The sequence below is a fragment of the Gymnogyps californianus genome, chromosome 1, assembly GCF_018139145.2.
Source record: "Gymnogyps californianus isolate 813 chromosome 1, ASM1813914v2, whole genome shotgun sequence".
Classification (NCBI taxonomy): domain Eukaryota; kingdom Metazoa; phylum Chordata; class Aves; order Accipitriformes; family Cathartidae; genus Gymnogyps; species Gymnogyps californianus.
This window is the reverse complement of record NC_059471.1, coordinates 142,334,394-142,350,835: the sequence shown is the minus strand read 5'-3', so window position 1 is coordinate 142,350,835 and position 16,442 is coordinate 142,334,394. Positions and strand designations below refer to the sequence as shown.

At 35.0% G+C, this 16,442-nt stretch overlaps 1 protein-coding gene across 6 annotated transcripts in view; it reads right to left on the bottom strand.

Moving 5' to 3' along the window:
• The window catches only part of PACSIN2 (protein kinase C and casein kinase substrate in neurons 2), a 64,831-nt gene that overhangs the window by 39,068 nt on the left and 9,321 nt on the right, over positions 1–16,442 (bottom strand). The window contains exon 1 of one of the 6 annotated variants that reach the window (XM_050915851.1): positions 14,550–14,569. The exons of the other annotated variants lie outside the window; for them this stretch is intronic. The gene's annotated coding sequence lies outside the window, so the exon portion shown is untranslated. Of the gene's footprint in view, positions 1–14,549; positions 14,570–16,442 lie in introns of those variants that run through there. 6 annotated transcript variants of the gene reach the window in all.

Genomic DNA, 16,442 nt, shown 5'->3' with positions numbered 1-16,442 from the left:
AACATGCTTCTGTTGTATTTGATCAAGAAAGTTTGATTTATTTTTTGCAAATGACCACCACTACACAACGTTAAGTGGTTAAATTTGAAGTTGATTCCCATGAAAGTGTTCTGATACAATTTTTTCTGTGCCTTGAAAGTCAAAGGAAAAATCAATTACAGAGAAGTTTGAGCAATTATGATTCATATCAAGAAAAATGCAAATGGCTATCTTCAGCTTCATTCAGGCAGACTTGTGAAGATTAAGTTCAGAGCTCTTCAAATTATTATTTCAGTGACAAAAAAAAAGTGTGCACTAGTTTCTATTTTTCATTAAAAACAGTTTTCAACTCCAGCAGCCTACCACTGAGCAAAACCTCTAGCTTTGCAAATTTAGTTCCACAAGTGGCTAGGTACTGCAGGAGATATTTCAAACTACAGACTCAACAGTATGAGCATTTAATAATAATAAGACTTAAATTTCCCTAAGCCAAAATTTTTCCATGCCAGAATTTCTGAAGTACTGTTTTGGGGGTTTTTTTCCTGCATCCCCTCTTCTCTGTAACGATCAATGAACTTTAGGTTATGGAGCACTAAGCATCATACAAGTTACAGAAAAATGCCTGTAGAGATTACATGGAGTGCTAAGCAGAGGCAAGGAGTCATCTTTTACCTTTCCAACCTGGTATTGAAGTCACGCTTGTTGCTAAAGAATAGCTCCATGAATTTAACTGTCATTAAAAGGAAAGTACATTACTACTGAAAGTGTTTCAACAAGGACACACTTTCACATATATTCTTAACTAAAAATTGTGCATTTTCTTTTACTTTTTGGAAGACAGAGCTCTTCATTTCAAATACAAGATACTGTCTGAATACAAAGTGATAATTACTGTGTCCTTAAGTAGGGAATACATCTCTTAAATTACTTAGTACACTGCAAGGTACTTCCTCCTACATCACTTTGTTAGGCCTATGCCAAAGGCCAAAACAGGGCCTTCAACATGGATAAAGACAGAAAAGATGTATATTAAGCAGTTCTCTAATACAGGAGCATAGTTAAATTTCATTACAAGTTTTAAATGATGGAAAGGTTAAATATAATAAGTTTCATCCATGCTATTTTATACTCTTCAAAAATGGAGCCTGTAACATTTTTGAACACCATCCTGTATTAAGAAAGGAAATGTAAACAAGAAGTTAATGAAGAGAAAGGGCATGATAATCTGAGGATTATCATTTGAGGATATCCAATTTCCTCAAATAGGTTTCTGAATACAGAGACCTTGGATTGGGGGCTGTCAGAGCAAGAAATATAATTAGAAAAGAAGTTAAATAGACTGCCTACAAGATCTGGAAGTCTCTCTCAAACACCTTCTCAGATCATTTCCCGTCCTTCAGAATCTACTGTAAAATCTAGTTCTCACTTACATTTTTAGAGCTCCTTTAAAACAAGCAGTGTCAGAGAGCATTCTAGCTTTTACAGACTTGAAAAATCAGTGTAAACTCAAATGTGTACACAGTGTTAGAAAAGTGTGACAAATATAACAAAATAATTATGATTGTGTGCATACAGTTGCCACAAATTCTGTCAAAAGTATGAGAAGAATATGTAATACAAAATGAAGGTTCTATGAAATGTATCGTATTCCCAGTACTTTCAAAAACTTCAGATATTCATTTAGGATAAACTTTGATGATTTTGCCTAATATTTGAATTTTGAAATTATAATGCTTAAGTGTTTCATCTCACACAAAGCAACTCCAGTTTCAACAATTTTTTAAAGCTCGATAGTGTTAGTTTTTACATCCAGAAAAAGAGACCAAAAGACCACCATAGTTAAGAATTCAAAAATATGTCTGCTAAAAAGCTACTGAAATGTAGCTTTTTAAAAACACACTCTCAAGCTCTCAAAGGATAGAGATACCATTTTAAAAGTATTTTTCTATTGTAGAGGTCAGCTTTAATTTTGTGTTAAGAAAAACAAACACCAATGCCAAGCTAAATCACATGAAAAGCCCCAAACCATAAGCATTATGTTTTAATTCTGTAAGTTGTAGAATATGTATCTTATCACAAACTCATTGTATATTAATCCGTAACCATTGAAGGGAGATAACTGTTCCCCAAATTCTCTCTCCAAATTTTCAGACCGATTTCTATATTGACTGTTCTTAGAAACATAAAAGGAGAAATTGTAAAATAATGGAATTTTAAAGTACTGTAACTAGGCTAAAAAAACAACTTTTAAAAAAGCATCTCACAAGATTGTTTTATAATGAATAAGATGAAGATTGTATTAAATTGTTCTGCACACAGACTAACTGATCCTGGCTTTAAGCAATATCTAATTTTTGAAACAAACTTTGGAGGTGTGCTGTCCTGTTGAGTACTGAGTACTACCTGCAGATTCTTCAGGTAACAAGGGAAAATACAGGACAAAATACACTTGAATAGTATCCTTCACTGACATTGGGTACAGAATCTAACCATAAAACAAAACACGTAAAACATTCTCCCATTTCTGTTGAGATGCACAAAAGAGAAGCAACATAAGAGAACAATTTCACAGTAGACTTTTTGGTCACAAAACACTTGTGTTTTAGATTTTAAACCCTGCAACACTGTTTTTTATTATAGAAGAAATTTCCCATTCTAAAGACATACTTCTTGAATTTTCAATCCAGGAAAGGACTGTAAGGTACCTAGAGCCATAAGACCTAGGTATTATGCTACCTAGTATAATATTAAGTGGTCATCGTCTAAATAAAGAATCTTTAAAACTTGTTTCTTTAAGAGCCTCAGGTCTTTCTGATCAAGGAAAAATCTACATTAACATTTTCTTCACTGCAGAAAAAAAGCACATCAAAATTGGCTTTGAGTAAGTTTTGCCAGAAAACCACCTGAACAACTCAAGACCATTTGGCAATTAAAATAAAAAAATACTCTTTGGTCTGCTAAGTCAAATCAGAGGCTTCCATTATTAAGATTTGAGTGATTAAAATGTTAAAGTGCAGGAAAAACTTCAATTTAATTAGAAGCGTTCACCCTTTTCTAATGTTCATTTTTGTAGTGCCTGTGACATCGCCCACTAATTCACATATCCTGTCAAAGTCTCCTAAAATGAAATTAACCTTAATATTTTGGCATCCTCCCCAAATAAATAAAATTGAGATAAATATGTCTTTAGGTTTGTTTCAAAGAAGCAAGAAGAGGGCACAAGACCACGTACCTCCAACTTGCAAATTACACTTGGTAAGCATTTAGTTAGCAAGAAATCTTTAAAGTGCCCAGATACTTCAAAAATAAATAAATAACCAACCCTTTAGTTAGTGGAATTAGATGGCTAGTTATACACATTCATAATGAAAACTTATTTTAGCAAAATCTCAAGGCAAATACCTAAAGCATACACGCTTAGTATTTAGTTTAAGTAGAATTTTACAATGGTGCAAAAAGAAGCATAGTGCAGAGGAATAGTACTGATGTATTCTCCAGCAGAGAAAACATGAAACAGCATTTACAGCTGCACTGACAAAGTAGCTGCAGAGAAAAGTGACATGTATACAACTGTCCTAAAAATGGCATATAATTAAGAAGCAAAATAGAACATTACAAGAAGCACTGCCTCAGACATCAAAACTTTCTGAAGATAAAAGGTGCCACGCTACTTATCTGACCACACAAGTACCACAAAACATGAACACTGCTGTACTTGAAAACAGAAAACTCCAGAGAAGTACATAAAAAGTAATACAATAACCATTCTAGAAAGAGATGTGTTTTAGACAGCAGACTGTTTGAGCCCAGAACCATCTTTTCAAACATGATCAAACACACTCTCTTACATTCAAACAAACATTGCAAAATACCACATTCACTTGGCCAAAAATACTTTCATATCAGCTATGACACTGTATAGTAAATTTTTGGTAGGAAAAAGGCAGCTATGAGAGTTGTATGGCAAGTCATTCAATATACTGTTTGCAAAATACTTCCCTTAAAACACATGCCTTAATTCACTTGCATTTTTTCCAAATATGGAGTTCAGCAACATAACTGCACAGATAGCTGCAGTACCTGCACAGCTTTGCCTGACCTCCATTTCCACAAACAGAATTTTCTCATCAGAGCGTACTTCATCATTTTCTGTGGGCTGATGAAAACCATGTAGCTCAAACTAAGGTCATTTTTTTTTTCCCCCCACACTGCAGCACACAAACCAACACAGGGTTTTCAGTCACACACATTTCTAATGGTTCTGTATAGTCGTAAAGTTGAATATTCGTGTTTACTATAATCTTTAGGAAAGACCACAGGTAGCCCATATTAAAGGAAGGTATTTTCAATCATACAACTGGCTTCAGTGGAGAACAGTGTTTTTAAATACCTCAGTGAAACCTGTAGGCACTTTTTGCAGATGCGTCACTTAGGAAGCAGCTGTGTTTTTTTGGTGTTTCACAGTCAAAAGCTGTATTTTTCCATCTCAGGAAATACGGGGCTGTAATACTAATTAATGAAATACTGACGTGCATTGAATAGAAGCATATATAAACCCTTAAATTAAGGTGAAACAAGCGAGTCTTCCTGAATCTGAAGGTTACATTAAGGAGCTACTGTTCTTTACTTCAGGAGAGAACCAATTCAGAGACCTCATTCGAAGCAAATCTAGCCCTGAGACTGTCTCTAACAGATATTTGTTTCCAAAGACTAAAGCACTGTTAGAAACAGTAAATATGTGCATTAACAACATATCAGCATACTCTACCTTCTGTTATTCTTAGACAGGTACAGATGATTATGCTTGGCAGAAACTAGTAAGACTGATTGAGGCAGGGGAAGCTAGTTGCACAGGTGGACCCAGACGAACCTGTGCACTCTTCAAGTATTAGTTAACTCTTCTGTCACTTTTTTGAGATGTAAATAAAATCAAGAAAAAAGGAAAATAGGAAGTGATGGTTTTCTTACCATGGAGAAGGTAAGAGAAAGCACAAACAAAAATAGGCCTTCCTATATAGTCTCGAAAGGACATTACTGAAGATGATAGAGGAAAAGACTCCAAGACCTAGTAAAATAACTCAGTTTCTCAGACCACAATGCGCTCATATTATACTTAATTTAAAACAGTGCAGAGGCATCATGTTTCCACGCAGAACTCCTTCGGGCTGAACGGATTATTCTCTACTAGACAAAAACATCAGCTTTCTAGGATAGCTACTAAACACACATACAGTAACAGAAATATCCTATACCATCAGAAATGTTTTGCTAGTATAGCTTTTGTTCAAGGGACCAGCGTAAGCTAGTATAGAACTGTACCCTAGGACCCTTGCTAAAGCAGAAGTGAAATAACCACCCCGTAATTGTTGGCTTAGTTCAGAGCTGTGAAACAGCTCTAAACAGCAGTTTCAATTATTACCAATTCATTCTGCACCCATTATCCCCTCACTGTCATAGCCCTGCTGACAAAAAGTGGGTCAAATCATCATGCAACGTTCCTCAATTCTCAAAATACATTCAAGGGTAGTTTAGTATTTGGGGAAAACACTATCAATGTAAAAATTGATAATGAAGATAGCCTTACAACTTAAAAGCAACATTTTCAGCTGTGATCACTGTCAGATAAACTTTATACATCACTTCAGCAGTGTCATTTCTGGAACTGATACAGAATTTATAGACCTCTGCAGAATGCAATTCATAAATGTAGAAAGAAAACAACAGGCACACTTAGCTTTGACTATCCTTCTTTCCAGTAAGTTAAATAACCAATTACTCTCTTAGGAACAATAAAAGATCTGTTCAAGTGTTTCAAAATCAATGCTATACTGTAACAGTACAAAAGACCATGTGACAGTATTTCATATTTCAGATCAAATAAGATTAATTCAGATTTTAAAGCAAACTGAACCCAGCTTCTAAAGAACAGTTACGAGCATTTAAATCATTTGCTTGTGTTAAGGTGGGGGAGAAGGTTGCTTAATACTTAGTTTCATTAACAAGGCCACTGAAAAAAGAAGCTCAGATTTTCAGCTCAGTGAATCTGAGGTAAACTTAGCCAGGACTCCTCATGTTTCTAGGCAATTTAATTTTCTGGTCCTGAAATGGTAATTACTGCAACAAGGACAGAAGACCTTTACTTACCACTTAGTAATCTACGCAACATGTGCTGCTGACCTAATAGAATTAAATATTCCATAAAAAGACTTAACTTTTTTTTTTAAATAAATATAACAAACTGGCTCCTTACCATGTACTAAACTCATTGGTCTAAGCTACCTGGAAGTATCACTCAAGTATCAAGGTCACAGATCACATTTTATGGCCTTCCTTGTACACATAATTTGACAAGCTAAGGCAGAAGTTCATTATTTTTGTGTGTGTGGTGGGGGTTTTTTGTTTGTTTGTTTTTAAATCACATACAGTACACTTAAACCTACTTTAACCCTAACGCAATTGGAAATCTAAAGTTTTCAGTGTGCAAAACAAGGTGCTGCTTTAAAACAGGCATATGAGATCAAGGTTAGGCAAAAAAGAAGGTGGAAGTTTTTCTTTAGTTCTCAAGGTTTTACTAATCTTATTAAGGGTTTAGAAAAAAAAAAACAACCAGAGTAGCCAGTCTTCCTTATGATTTTTCAGAGATCTAGTTACACATTACTTGACCTTATATAGTCTCAAACACACAAATCACTCAAATGTAGAATCCCTAAATGCAATAATGTGAAATGAATGCTTAATTTGGTCAACTAATCTCTGAAAGACTAGTCTTTTCTACCCTTCTCCTGCTTTTCAGGAAAAGGAAAGCTTTTTATGCCGTTTTCAATTAATGCTTGACTGAAGTACAAGTAGGTCAGCCATCTACTCTACAATCTAAATTGGACTGAAGTTCAAGGAAACTGGGACAAGAGGCCCCATTACCTACCCATTCTTGTACTTGCAATTACCATTGTGTTTTTTCATTTAATACGGTTGTGCCATCACTGACTATGGAGCATTTAAAGAGCAGCCTTTAACCTGCATCTCAGCAACAATTAAAAGACAGAAAGAATAGAGGTAAATAATACAAAGTTCAGTTTAGTGCTCTCTCAAGATTAGAGTCTGAGAAACCCTAGTGTTGAAAATTCAAGTATGCAAGACTACTTTTTAAAATATATATGGTCCAGATCCAAAGTGGATCAAAGTGTTGAAGCAAAGTCTTAGTAAAAGCACATAATACACAACTTTTTTCGTCATACATGCTGCTAACTTCAGCATTTTAAATGGTTCCACAATGATTCTCAAAAACAGAATCAATTGCTACTAAAGGTAGAATTATACACCTTTTTTGCTTTATGAACTAACTTAATCTAAATTTGTATGTCCGTAACCTCTACACTCAAACTAGCGGTATGACAGTTGTAACAGCTGAGAAAAGCAGGCACAAATAGCTTCAGAATAAAGTGATCAAATTTCATAAGTTATTTAGTTTACTGCAAATCATTCTATACATTGTCATCAAACTGAAAAACTGCGTAACATTAGACTCCAGAAAGTCTGGTGTCATTACATTCAAATGCAACATCCCATTTTAAATTAAAACAGAATTCAACTGGTATTTTTGCATGATGTATAGTAACATGAAGTAATCAGAACAGAAAAGGTTAATATCATGGAATAAAATCATTCTGGAATTAAAATATCAAACTTGCACATAATCAAAAGGAATGGCTTAAGCCAGATTTCTAAAATGTACTTTGTGCATAAACCATATATATGGCTTATATGCACACACACACAAAAACAGCCAGGGATGGAAATATTCTCCTCAGTACTACAGATGTTTTGTGCCATTAGCCTAAAGCTATGTTTAACACACTGGAAATTTTCAGCAATCTTATAAAAGGTGCTACCAGGGTCCACCTTCAACTCAAGATTTTACTAACTAGCTAGTGATTTTTGCTTATGAATTCAGCTTGAATGTCTGAATAGATTACACACCATATTTCCCTGTGAAGTGCTGGATTTGTCTTCCAAGATTTGAACGCACTGTATTCGAGCTGACAGCTAGGATGGTATCACCATGCTTATTTCCAAGTAGGGGGGCGGGGGGACAACGATGTACAGACAGAACTGCACCGTGACACTATAAAGGCAGGGCTCTGTCACTGGTCAGACTAATATCTCAGCCAAAGTTCTAGAATAGTTTGTGGTTACTGAAATGAGTCACCTGTCTATATATGACTCCATATGGCTCATCAGTTAAGAGGCTGGGCAGCAAAGGAATCAAAAAAGAAAAAGATTGACTGGTTCAACAGCTGAAACAGCTGCAAATTGCAAGCTTCAATTATGCAGAAATGCCTTAAAGGTGTCACTGAAAATAAGATTTCTATTTGACCAAATATTCCCCAAGAATAAGAAAACCAAGCCATATGCTTACTCAATGAATAATAAACTTTGCATTTAACTATCTTTACCATATGGTAGTGGGAAGAATAAAAGAGGTATATAAGATTTTAAAATACTGCAAAAAAAGCTTAGACAAATAAAGACAACAAAGAAAGTGTGACAAAAACTGATATACAAAATATATTATTTATAATATTTACACGTAACATATAATGATCTTTTTCATAATCATACTTTTTAATGTCACAGGTCAAGTCAAGAACATTTCGGCTGAGAACACCTGTGAAACTTCGGTACAGGCATTTTCCACTTCTGGTTCTGAAGCCTTAAAGCCTTAATGTAATCATCTGATATAAACAGCATTAGAAAAAGCAAGCTGCTTACTTTTTTGCTTCACTGAGGCAAAATATCTGTATATTTGATGCAGAGCCACCCAAAAAAAAGAAAAACAGGTATGATACTTAAAACATAATTGTATTTTACCACATCAAAAAAACAGCGTTAGTAAAGAATGTGCTATATATTCAAGAGATTAATAACCTTAAGTTGATGTCCTTAGACATTCCTTAGGTGTATTTATTCTGTACCTTGCAATTTATGAAACTGAAAATGAAATTATGTCCAACTCTAACACCTTCAAACAAATTGCCTACCTTTTCGCCTCATAACTGCTACAAAGAAAATGAATATTGAGTATGTTTCATAGGAAGAGAAACAGCTTTATTACTTAGTTTACATTTGCCACACTATCTTAAAAAGCCTGTAGCTGTAATTCTAACCCAAAATGCCAATTTGAAAACAAAGAAGGCTAATGTTTATTGATCCCTTCACGGACTGGTAACACTTCAGCATTGGAAACACTTTGCTCCATTTGACTCAGACAATTAATGAACTAGTTAACTATGACAGAGGACAGTCTACCAGACTTTGTTTTCAACAGGAAAGAAATCCCTTTCCTTTCAGCTTCCCAGAAAATAAAGGTAAGATCTATTCACATTTTTAATGCTAGATTTTATGGGAAGTCAATGCAATAATTTATTAGATTGGCAAAAAATGAGGATTATAGTGAAGGTCACAGGGATTCTGAAAACAAGACCAAGTCCTTGGAGTTGATGAGGCTGGACTACTCAATATGTCAAGTAGGTCTTCAAAGAGTGTTCAATAGCCACACTTTGCTACAGTAGTCAGATCCCATAAGAAATACCTTGGCTGAGTATTTGTCAATTTATAATGATCACAGAATCACAGAACAGCCCAGGTTGGAAGGGACTTCGAAAGATCATCTAGTCCAACCTTTTGTGGGAAAGGGAGCCTAGATGAGATTATCTAGCACCCTGTCCAGTCGCATCTTGAAAACCTCCAGTGATGGAGACTCTCCAATTGGTATCTATCAATTCACAAGACATCTTCAATCATTCAACTTCCAAAAGATGAGAACTAGATCACAATCATAAAAGCACCATTCTCACAGCCAGTTACATTTCATTTGTTTGTTTACCTCCTGCACACACACATTGAGTCCAATTGTAGTCCATTTTTCTTTTTTTCTTATGCTAAATAGAAGGCTACACAGTTGAATCTTGCAGCCAAAGCCATTAACTAATCCTTTAACTACAAATTCTAATACCTGGAGAAAAATTTCATGGTAACATAACATTTTTCTGGTACAACACAGAAAATTTAGGCTATATCTAATTCATGTAATGATATAGGTTTTCCATTACAGTCCATTTTGCATAACGTAAATTGCAAATACACAAGTAACTAACAGATTGAAAGAACATTAATTTGTTACACACGTACTAAACAAAGTAGTCTTTGTCCTGGGCTTGTTACATTCTGGTATAACTGTTTCTTATCATATCAATATACTTCTATTGTAACATCCATTGGCATGAGGTTTGTTCTCTTTATAGCCCCCCTCCCCCCCAGTATTTGCATTGTATCTCATATTACCCTCACACAATTATTAAACATTCAATTATCTGATCTTGTGCTTAATGCTGCTCTGAGAGCATAGGCAATCCAATATTACAATTCTCAACACAAGTCACAAGATTGTGGAGAGAGTCAGTAACGATCAATGCTCAACTACATTCCCCAAAAAAGATAAAGCTCTAAATCAAAATATTTCAGTCTTGCATTTCTACCACTGGCACCTAAAACTCCTTTCAAAGGAAGGCAACTATTCTTTCAGAAATGTTTATGTGTTTATTGTTATGTTTACACAAATTGAAGAATTCTAATGACACCAAACCAGTCTAAGTCTAGCCAACATTTTGTTAGAATATAGTATCCACCTGTAGTTCAGCTTTGAGAGCTTTTTGTAAAAGAAGCTACAGTAGTTGACACACAAATCTTCTGTTGGTCTTCATTCTGAGGCTCCGAATAACAATGCCTGGTACTAACTGGAACAATTCAGAATTGCAACATAAGAAGTGTTATGTGATACCAGAAGAGTCCTAAGGGTTTTTCTAACTTCTCCCTCGTTGCTTGTATGAGAATATATGAACTATATCCCTACAGAATTCATCAAATAAAGAAGTTTCTAAAGATAGCCTTTTCAACCTAAAAACAATGCAGCAAAGAAGGCCATTTGAACAGATTTAGTGATGACATAGCTTTGACTAAGTCCTAGCAAAATTAACATTGAAATTACTTTTACTAACTCCACATGGTTCCAACTGACAGACAGAAATCAACATGCAACACCACTGTCTGTTTTCTAGTGTCTGTGAAAGGTAAGAGTCAATAGAAGCTAGCACCAATATAAGTAGGACAGGTAGAAAGAAGGAAAAAAGTCATACTAATGTCACTGACACAAAGTAATCAGAATACAATGCTGTAGAAAGGGTTCTTTTAGCTATGCGAAAAACTTCTGGCTCAAGGTCAAGTACGAATCCAGCACTTTTGCCTGTAAGATAAAGGCACTGAAAGCTTATCCAAATTCTGAAAGTCTCTAAACTTATCTTTTACAGTCCTCTAGTTAGGGTATTTCAATAGTAATAGCCCAAGAATTTATTCAACAATTTCAGGATCTGGATGCAAGTTACCATCTGAATTCATTCAGCTTAACACAGATAACCAGTAATTCTATATCAAGTTTTAAATTCTAGACAAAATCAGAAGAAATACAATAACAAATTAAGTGGATTTTCAAGTAGGTAACTTCTCGCTTGCTTCAATATTTAAGTTTCAGTAGGCTAGCTTTAAACAAAACTAAGTTGTTCCATTTTCATTTTATGCATTTGACATATATATGCCAAATCCCTACTTGCACTTGTCTTTCACCCAAGATGATGATTTTGGTTTTTTTCCTTAAAACAGAAAAACATTCACAAAGAAAGTTAGCCAACTGGGAAACAAGATTTAAAAATGTCTTTTTAAGCTTATGTAGTTAGATCCCTTTTAGTATTCACAGCTACATAAAGCAGTTAAGCAGTTGAAACTGGGCGATGGTGAAATACACAGAAGACATGACTTGCATTCCTTCCTCTTTTAGGGCAGATACTACAGCCAGATTGAGATTTTTCACAGTACTCCAAATTTAAACATGCACGCTGACTCTGATGTAAATGCCTTGGTGCAACATGCTATTCTTTGCACATTCCAATAATTCTCATGAGCCAACACAACTGCATAACTAGAGAAAGTAGCTCAAATTTAATTCATTCTGGAAGACAGACCCATGCTCTGAAGAACAACACAGAGATTCCTAGAGGACCGTAATTATTTTAAAACAAATTCAGACACATGTATCCTCTTATTATATAAATGAATAGGACAGGCAGCAACTAACCCTCAACCGGTATGAGGCAGTGCTCCCTGTTCAGAAATCTTAGGCTATTGGTAAATAATGGATACAGCCTTAATACTACTTATATTATGGGGGGAGGAGGGTGAAGAGTCAACCACAACCTCATTCACAGACACACCCCCAAACCATCAGCAGCCCCATATCAGTTGTCTAATACTAACAAAAAAAAAACCCAAACAAAACCAAAACAAAAAACCCAACAAAAAAAAAAACAACAACACACCACCAACAAAAAAAAACCCCAAACTGGGAGAGCCATCACAACAGTGACAAAACAATTTAACAATAGCTGTTTTACATTGCTTATTTCTCCTCATTTGCAGGGCTAAACACTGCCCAAGTCAATTGCTATTGCATTATAAAGAGTGTTTCAGAAGATTTTTATAAAAGCTTTTCTGAAATGAGATTACATAACTTTGTTCTCTTAACTGTTCACTGCAATAAAAATTGATTCATGTGATACATTTTTCCATGACAAATTCAAAACACATTTTTAGAGAAGCATGTTTATAAAATCTTCAGCTTTAAAGAGCCAATTTGTACAATAGCTTTTCACAGTATTTTTCCTACCTAATAAATTGCATTCCAGTGAGTATGCTAGCCAAATTAGATACTTTACACATCCCTGAAAATTAAAAATCTCATAGAAACTTTATAAACTTCACAGCTGAACTACTAACGTCATTCACAACTCAATCTCAAAAGATGTGATACTGGGACAGCATTCATTCAAAAAATGTAGTATTTTACCCATATGTATAAAATGTGAAATAAACACTGCAAACGCAAAAAATACATAAAATGTGTGCAATGAAAATACCTTTACATGTACTTGAAAACATCAAAACCTGTTCAACTCTTGCCATATTTCCTTGCTATGCAGTAAGATCTCTTGGAAAGAGCATAAAAACTGCTAAAATTACTATAAAACTAGTAATTTTGTTCAGCAATACATTGGTAGGCATTACATGCTAAATTTAGCACAGTTTGTCCTTAATTAGACAAAGGAAAGTGTTTCTGCAATACCTAATAACATGTAGAAGCAAAAGTGCTTCCTATCTAGCCTCTTTTGCAAGAAAGGGGAGGAGGGAAAAAGGGCAGAAATATCAAAGATCTCCAACTGCAGTTTTAGTTTCTCTACAGGGCTAGTAAAAAAACCCAGCTAACTGGATCTTTGGAGAAAGTGAGACTGCATCATATTTTATTAGACTGATCAAAGTCTAAAGCAAAGAAGCTATAGATTGTCTTGCATAACCCAAAATCCAGAATTAATGTATGATCTTTGTTTTATCTATTTGCATGTATCAGTTACTGAACTGCTTGTTATTGACTTGACAATGATTAAAATTGCACAGCACAGATTTTATTCATGATACCCATACAACTCACAGGATGTACATTCTACGAGGAACTATGTAATAGCTTGATCTAAACCAAGTGCTAAAAATACAGTAATTAGATACAGACCAGAACCACATATTGTTCTCTGCCACAGGGATACTACAAGCCAAAGCTACTTATATGCTACTTCAGAAAAAGGATTTCTTAGCCAAATTCAAACCAATTTTAAGATCAACTCTCATTTCAAATCAATTTTAAGGTTCACCTATAGATCCTTTAAAATTATATGGATTGTCCTTTAATCTCCTCAATTTTGTGTTTAGGAATATAAATAATGGATTTGGTCCTACCTCAATGAACAGACAAGCCATTCATGATATCCAGTGAATGAACTGTCACTTTTCCCAGTGCAGAGAACAATTAAACAAAGAAAAGGACAAAGTGTTCTGCAATACTGCTCAGTTTGCTTTCTTGGAAAGATGTTCTCTGCTAGCCAATCTGTGCACCTTCTTCAAAAAAAACATCAGGTGGAACAGTGCTTTGCTGAGAATAGTCAAGAAAGCAGACTGAGCAGTGTCATAGAACAAAAGTAACAGGAGGATCCAACTCTATTCAATTATTTTTGTGGGAGGAAAAAAAAGAAAAAACAAAAAACCCAGACAGGTTACAATAAGGTAGGGAAGCAGTTTTTCCAGTCTAGGAAATAAGAGAGCTGGCATGGTTTTTGTGTATACCTAGATTTTTCCCTGTTTAAAAAAAAAAAAAAAAAAAAAGACTAACATTCTAAAAAAACCCACTTGATTCTTTCCACAAGATTGCCTCAATTTTGGAAATTAAATATTGAGTTGGAATTCAGAGCTAGTTCTTGAAAACCTAGTTTAACAATAAAGTGTTAACAGATTAATTTAAATCTTCAGCCAGGAGTTTCAAAAAATTATTTAGCATTCACTTTTTTTTATAAATACAGTATTTCATTACATAAGAATATATATCAGCATTACACATTAGAAACATCTAAGTTACTTACAAGTGAGTATTCTAGAAGTCAAAAGGCAAAGACTTTCAGCTCCTTTCTACTTGGAACTTGTTCAACTTTGAAAAGTATTTCAATTCTGTCTTCTGGTCCTTCCATACTAAAATATTTTAAGCAAAATTCAAGAAAAAACCAGCAAGTTTACCTTTAAATTTATGAATTCAAGATCATTTGATACTTATTATGTATTCAGCCATGCATTTAAAATTGGTAAAAATCAAGAAACATAAGTTTAAGCACATCTTCAATTGCCTTAACTATAAAGAGTTTAAGGGTACAGTCTCTAGGCAATAAGTCTTAAATCTTTCTTAGTTGTATTTCAGCAGCTCATGTAGCACAGCTTCAGCTGCTAGGATGAGCAACACTGTTGCATTCATATACACTCCATTTTCCTTACTTTACTGACCATCTTTGGCATACAAGGGATTATAAAAGCACTATACAAAGACTTGTTTACATCCAACATTCACTTTACAGCTCAACTTCATAAAAATTATTCACTGTACTGCTCATCTCAATACCTAGCCTGATCACTTTATTATGGTATAAATTTGTTCCGCTGACAAAGACTGATCCAGTTTTCTCCCACGTCTCCAGTCACTCCTCATGACTCATTCCTATGCCATCGATTCTATTCAGGAAGCCAGGTGCTAAGCTTTATCCAGCTGAAAATTACTCTGCCAAAAATAAAGTTTCTTGCTGGACCAGGGAACCAACTCCGGTCACAGCACAGCCACATAAATAGAGCCAACAGAGCACATACTGAGAACAAATAGCTGGGCACCAGGGAAAGAACCTGATTTCCCGTTTTAGTAGCAACACAGACTGTCACTGGTTTTGAAGTTACTTGCCTTATCACTGTGAGTAGAAGTGGCAACAAGCTTCTGAGCTAGTTTAATGAGTTACAAGATGTTATGCTAACAAAAGGAATAAGCAAGTACACATACAACACAAAAGATACTCCTCAGAAAGTCTGATACACTGAAAGACAGACAAAAAGATATTTTCATTGTTTACGTGTAAGTGGTAGGCACACAAGAGATTAGATTTTTGCATTTGGGAACATAAATCAAGCCCATTTAATAGCACTGAAACCTCACTGTACAAGTCACATCACTGAACAGTTTGTAAGTGGTTATAATGTAGGTAAAGAGGATTAAGTGGTCAAGAAAGGAGTGGTGACACTTCTGCAATAATATTCATTACTCGTTTGAATTATTAACAACTTTAAAGAACACTAACACTCCACAGACATTCTGGAATGTCTTCCAATAGCTCATGCACCACATGGGCACTAACCGGTATCTACCAGAGACCACTAAAGCACACTAAACAACACAGCAGAGTCAGCTCCTTCTGCAGCGAGCTGCTGTGTGAAGGAGAATGCCGCATTACCATGGGGCCCTATGGTCCCACTGACATATGTTCCATGTTTCACTTTCCCAATTCTAAAATCGGCATGGAATTTAACATATGTTATAGGTAACAATGTCCTAACTCAAAGAGCACGTTGCATCCAACACAAAGGAACTCCATGTATACTGTACCTCAAAAGAGAATGGATGACAGAACTAGAAGTGACTACCTGCACACCAGTCCTGAGTTGACTCAGACCATTTCCACCTTCAACTGAGAAGACTCAGATTTGGCAATCTGATAAAATAATATTACTTTATCACAGAAGAATCATAGGGAATCACACAAGATTTTTTTAATAGCTGTCCCCAAAGCCACATTAGAAGAAGAAAACAAAGTAGCTACAGGAAGAGCTATACATGAAGTGGAAAAGACGGGAAGTTCATGGTAACATGTAACAAAAGCTAGGAATGATGAAAGACAGCAGAAAGAACAGAGGTAGTTGTAGCGGTAGACATCAAATATACTTAA